This window comes from Macrosteles quadrilineatus, unplaced genomic scaffold (assembly GCF_028750875.1).
Source record: "Macrosteles quadrilineatus isolate MER2022 unplaced genomic scaffold, UCM_ALF_1.0 Scaffold_59__1_contigs__length_746527, whole genome shotgun sequence".
Taxonomy (NCBI): Eukaryota; Metazoa; Arthropoda; class Insecta; order Hemiptera; family Cicadellidae; genus Macrosteles; species Macrosteles quadrilineatus.
In genome coordinates this window covers 387,891-394,427 of record NW_026542652.1, presented here as the reverse complement: position 1 = coordinate 394,427, position 6,537 = coordinate 387,891, and the positions used below count along the sequence as shown (strand labels likewise).

General features: G+C 34.3%; 1 long non-coding RNA gene across 1 annotated transcript; it reads right to left on the bottom strand.

Moving 5' to 3' along the window:
• Window positions 1–3,337: 3,337 nt before the first annotated feature.
• On the bottom strand, window positions 3,338–5,067 carry LOC128981943 (uncharacterized). Its single transcript, XR_008489523.1, has 2 exons — window positions 4,910–5,067; window positions 3,338–4,277 (listed from the first exon to the last, which is right to left on the bottom strand). It is a non-coding gene; the product is annotated as an uncharacterized LOC128981943 (long non-coding RNA).
• Window positions 5,068–6,537: the final 1,470 nt, after the last annotated feature.

The window sequence follows — 6,537 nt, the reverse complement described above, 5'->3', positions numbered from 1 at the left end:
AAAGGAAACGTCTTATAACACTTGTTTAGTCATTGATATTGGTCATTCGTCTATTGGGTCTGATAATGATTGGAGTGTCCAATCGAAATCGATCACCACTTACCACCTTTTTTTTTAATTTACCGTCTTGTGAGTAACAATATAAGCGTAAATATATCAGTTTTAAGTGTTATAAGACGTTTCCTTTATTTACTTTCCGTAAGTTTAATAACACGTACAATGCTGATCAATAAGTTATTTACTAAAATAAGATGCAAAAATTTAAAATAGAAAAACGCATTACATTTAGTTAATGATAAACCAAATAAGCATAGTGAGGAAATGGCTGTTTAACGGAGGGAGATATAAAGGTCTATGTTTTATTTCAAATCTCTTCTTAAATTTGTTAATAAGTTTCGGATATGTAGTAGAAATTCAATCTATAACGAGCCATTAAAAAAAATTTGAAAACAAAGTTCTATGAGCCAGTCACATATCACACTAGTGTCTAAAAATTTATTTTCTTGCTTAATCTTTCTTAGATAGTTGCCGTGACATAAAAAATGCTACAGCTCACAATAAGTCGTTCCATAATGGCTTGGTTAAAAAATCCCTATCTCAATTCAATAATAAACGTAGGTAAATGTTTAATTTTCAATCTAGTACTTTAAATGTATTGCAAAAGTCAACGATACTCCACGTCTTGCGCTACAAACTCATCATTCTTTATACTCCATTGCCGAAGCCTCAAGCACTTCAAATCGCTGATGTTACTCTTCGTCAAAGCGAAAGTAAAACATGAAGATAACAATGTGGGTTTCGTCATGTTTGCTCGCCTCTCACTGAAGATGATCGCACAGCTTAGGGGCGATGTCCATCAATAGAAGTGCAACAGAATACACAATCTTTACTTTACCGAAGAAAACAACAGCTGTGTCTACAAACACATTAAACAACAAAACTGTTTAGTATATTGATACAATTTTACAAGGCATTTGTACACAATTGCCATCTAATAGGTTGTTAGATAGGATTTCTAGGTTGCTGTGGCAATTCAAAAAATATCCCTCTGCCTTTAGTTTTACAGAATCAACAGAAAAAGTGTTGTTTTCCTAACATTTAATTATCACGTCTGTGTTCAGCTAGTTTATAATAAACGTTTCATAAGGCCTTTAAATATTTTAATGTCTAACTGCTATCCATGTGTAAGTGTAAATGTCTTATTTCAATGATGACGACAGGCATTTGAAAAAGAATATGATACTTTCTTGATCCTAGCAGATGATAGATATTTTTATCTCCTAAACCGCAGTTGTCTTTTGTATATTGAAGAAATATATTTGTAAAATTTAGTAAAAATACAGCAGCACAATACAATAAACAAGATAGCAGTTATGTCCAATAAAAGAAAAAAAAACAGCTCGGAACTTTGGTCCAAGAGGTCCCGGGTTCAAATCCCCCAAATCACCAATGTATTTGATCTAAGTGATAATGCAGCTACCCCTCAATCTAGCCTGAAGTAATACGAAAAACAATCCCGGACTCGTGCCTAGCGTCCTAGAAAAAAATCTAAATAACTGAGGTATTTAATAAAGCATACTTCACGTGTACCTAGTACTTACAAGCTAACAAGGTGTATAAAGTACAGATTGCGACAAGTATCCCGCAGCAAACGTAGTAAACACAGTTTACACATGTAGCAACAAGGTCTCGTTCCTCGCGGGTCATCTGATAGTTGCTGAGGTGTTGCAATGCTGTTGCACTTCCCCTCATATTGTAAAGAACTACTTTAACAAAGGATTTACAAATGTAATACATTTTTAAGCGTTTTAATTCCTATAGACTCTGGTTCAGAACCGTTTTCCACATAACTTTAAGCTGTGTCTAGAGGGGGCAAGAGCTCATCATTGAAATAAAATCTCTTCGTGATTAGCGAGGATTGAACCTGAGGCCTTGTGGGGCGAACTCCCACGCTCTACCACTAGACCAGATTGCTCCCCAACTTTCCTCATTAAATTGAGTATCTTCACTTTGGTCACTTGACAATCTTCTACAGCAAACACATTATAAATTATAACAGGTGGTTATACAGTATTGGACACATTCTATTAAACCAATTTCTGCTACTTTCCTGTTAAAGGGAACATTCACTATTATCGATGATTTTTTCTCGATATATCGATATTTTTGTTTACCGATCCATTACATATTGACAACTGAACTGTTTAGGCTAAAATAGTCTATGATATGGATTAAGAAATGAAACTGTTGTAAGCTAACCTAACATAACCAACCAAACTTGCTGTACTATTTAAAAACTCCTTTTGATAACAGAAAAGGCAAGTTAAACATGGAATGTTACAAAGCTAGTTTGGTTAGTTATATTAGGTTTTTTTTAACAGTTTCATTTCATTATCGTTTGTTGATACTGAACAATATTTATCGTAGTTGTCAGCTGATATGTTTCAATTTGTTAATATCGATATATAGAGAAAAAATCATCGATAATCATGAATGTTCCCTTTAACAGGAATGTACCCAATTTCTTTAATATTAACGATTTTTTGAAAAGCTCACTCCATTTAGATTTGCAAACATTAGTGAAAGTTTTGTTTGCTAGGATTTATTGTGGAAAACCCTGTTTTCCATCACTTACATTGAAAACGGGGATTTTTAAATTTATTTTTACTGGAGACAAATTTTGGCCGCCTTATTGAGTATTTTCAATAGTAATTTGTACTGAATTTTATTCTCTTTCAGAATATCACTACCACTTAGGTCGATTTCCTCATCATTTACCTACCTCATATTTTATAATGGTGAGAAAATACTAAACTACAGATATTTATTAAACATTGTTTAACTAAATGTTCAGTTCTACTGGACCGAATTTATTTATTAATTGATAAATTGAAAGCTTCAACCGTGTAGATTCGCAAATAATTATGAAAGTTTATTTTTTTTTTAAATAATATAGTAGCTAATTTTTGTATTATTATTTCCTAGATTTTCCTTTGTTTAAATTTTTTGTTTATAATTTGCATTTGTGGTTAAAGTGTATTTCTTATGTTATGTCTGTGTTTCTAAAGTTATTTGCTTAATCTGTACCATCAATTATTAGTGAGTAAAGTAGTATATGAATTGCATAACCAATTGTTATTCTATACTTTATATCATAATAAGAGTAGAAACATTTATGTTTTTAAATTTTCACTATGAATAAAAATTTTACATTAGTCAAATTAATGACTTTTGTAACGCACTAGACCCTTAACCTAACCTAACCAGGTTCGGCCCATGGCTGCCCAACCGTCATAAGCAGTCACAAAGTTCCGGAGGTGATTAAACAACACAGAAATTGCAAAATACCATTTAATCTCAGTCAAAATATATATATACAAGTACAATTACAAATCATTACAAGTTACAACTAGCCTACTCAATATTTGTTGGTAAAAAATTAATAAATTCAATTACCTACATAAAGATTACAGAATGATATTAAAAGGTTAGGCCTACAAAATAGGTGAAAAGTTCACCTTAAACAGTTGAACGATTAACGATCGAGCGTAAGTCGTGACATGAAAATTTACAAAGTCAAAACGACAAGATTTCAAATAAAATGTTTAAGATTTAAATCAGAACCTAACTTAGGCACTAGGGGCAAATTTAGAATGAAAGGCCGAATAAGTAAATTTAGAGACAAAGATTAACCAATTGTGCCCACTAGGCCGGTCAAGAAAACTGAAATAAATTCTAACTAGGCTAGGCCGAGTATCAAAATTATTACACTAAGTTTAAATCACAAAGGAACTGCTGACACATTAAAGAATTAATTGAAAGGTGTTAAAAAAGACATTGGATATTTGTGACAATTGAGGCTGGACCGAGGATGTCCCACACACTATTTAACAGTTTGACGAGTAGAACGGAACGTATCAAAATGGAGTTGAAATTTGTTAGTTTGGCTAGTAACTGAGTCTGTAATAGGCCAGAGTAATAATGGAACAACACCACCTGGCATAACTGTAGGATGGTCACAGTAGGTAGGCTTCCACCGATGACAACCTGCGATGTGGCGCAGCATGGATCACCAATAGGATAGACAGCCCAAACTCCGGCAGCAGAGTCCAAACTCCGGCAGCGCTGTCCAAACTCCGGCAGCACTGTCCAAACTCCGGCAGCAGTAGCTTCTTACATGGTCAGCAGGATGTGTGTGTGTGTGTGGTCCTCGGTCCTCTCTTCATGGCCTCGTCACAGGTCTCAAATCAGGCTGGTGTCAGTCATAGCCGGGAGCCCTTTCAACATAATTCACATCCAATAATATCTTGTAAAACACAGGCCTACTTCAATTACAGGTTAAGGTAGCACCCTTGATTGAAAATCTGTACTAGGCCTAGGCCATAGTTTGACTCTTGAAGAATATGAACTTCAACTAGTTAGGCTAGTTTTGAACAAAATTCAGTCTTACTGGTAACAAGGCTTAGATAGTGTGAAGCCCTAGCCTACATCGTAAAACTAACATAAAACAGTACCACTTGCAGTCGTTACCCAAAAATTACTTTTACAACAAAATGACCCTACATATATAAGATAATACACTTAAACAAAGAAATTACACTTGAACAAAGAATCTACACTGGGACAAAGAATAGGCCTAGCCTATAATAAATTTCACATTTCTCTAAACCTAGGTTCGATTCAGGTGAGAGACCGTACAGTCCCAAGTCTCAGATCCAAGGACCTAAATAAATCGCTGAAAGTTTACTTGACTTAGAACAAAGTAATTACTCAACATAAAATACTTAAACAAACTTACCACAACTGAAAATAAAACTTTAACATTGTGGCCACACGTGGTAATCCTGCCAGTGTGTGGAGCAACAGAAAAAACTAACTCAATTGATTAATTAACGATAAAATCACTTACCCAACATAATCAATATTTACGAAGACATGTTTGTAGCTCGCCCCTTTGATGAACTTGAAGACAACATAGTGTCCGAAGACGACATGGTAACTTAAATTCAACTTCCAACGAGAAAAGGGGAAAAAGATGTCGAGCAGTAGACGTAACCCAAGAAGAAGACTGGCTGTAGCCGACAACCCAAACGGCCCCACAAAACCGGAAATTGACGAGAAAACTGTAACGTTGGAACGTTCGAGAACCTTCTAGAAGCTCAACGGCCTGCGAATGAAACAAGCGGACACTTCCGCCTAAAAAAAAAAACTTATATGTAATAGAAGACCTGAGCCGTCAAGTCGCACGGCTCACTTTGCTATTCACTACATTGTTGGAAACAGTTTCTTTAGGAGTATCTAAATTTCACGTCCCAAATCATTCAAAATCTAGATTCTAGATACAATGATATCCGATCCGATGTAGTTGATGAAGTCAACTGGGACTACTATTGCCCCTTTCTTGAAGGGGATAACACACATAGACTAGAAGTACAAAACGCAACAGAATAATAGTAATCTAATGACTTAAGATGAGGAATATGCGGGTAACGTTGAAAATGAAGCTGCAGCAAAACATTTAACTGCCAAATAAAAATATATGCTGGGAACTTGGATTATTATTTAACCATTGGTGAAGGCCAAACAATCTATAACCACGATTTTTAGGAAAATTAAAAAAAATATCGCTACAAAAAGGCAGTTTTAACTCAATATTGTAACCGCAAAATGCACAACTGCACAAACTGTTGCACAATTCACTCAAACAATGAGCATGGTCAGCTGGCGAAGTGACATATGAATGTTGGTATGACTGTGCTGTTTCCGGTGTTGCATAAAACTGACACTTCCGGTGGATTAGTTGTAGACAGGGAAAGGAGGATATGAGGTTAAGACTGCACTGTGTGCTCCATGTAAAGATGATCGGAATGAAGGAAAACCCACAACAGAGTAATGCAGAATGATTAGAGATGAATAACAGAGGTATGGAGTTAATGTTAAATTATGTGATAGCACACACATTGTTGAATTTTTTAAACGCATAACAATAATGTTTTTTATGAGAGAAAACTGATGTAATTAATTGCTGGTAAGGTAAAGAATAATAAATTCGCCTATTCTCATTTATTGACCTTAAATAACATTAATGTCAATTTAACTGGTAAAATAAAATTAAATCAAAAAAAGTTAACTGGTAACTGCCTTGGATTTTTTATTTTAAAAATTGTGGTCAAGTCAATACAATTTTTTTAGCCGCCATTTTTCCAATATGGCCGCCAACTTTGATTTTTCTTATGGAACACCCTGTATATCATGATGTATTCCGGTAGAAAATGCAATTTTAAGACGATTTAATTATTGTGATTTTTTTCATAAACCTAACCGTTTCAAAGATAATAATGGTTAAAGTTGTGAAATTTTGAATAGGTTTTGAATAAAACAGCATGCTTGCTTAGGCCTTTATCGAAACTCTTTCTTATGCCTAATCTTTAAAACTTTAAACATTATTATCTATGAAACCTTTAGGTTTATGAAAAAATCCCAAGAATAAAATCGTCTTAAAATTACATTTTCTACCGGAATACATCATAAAATACA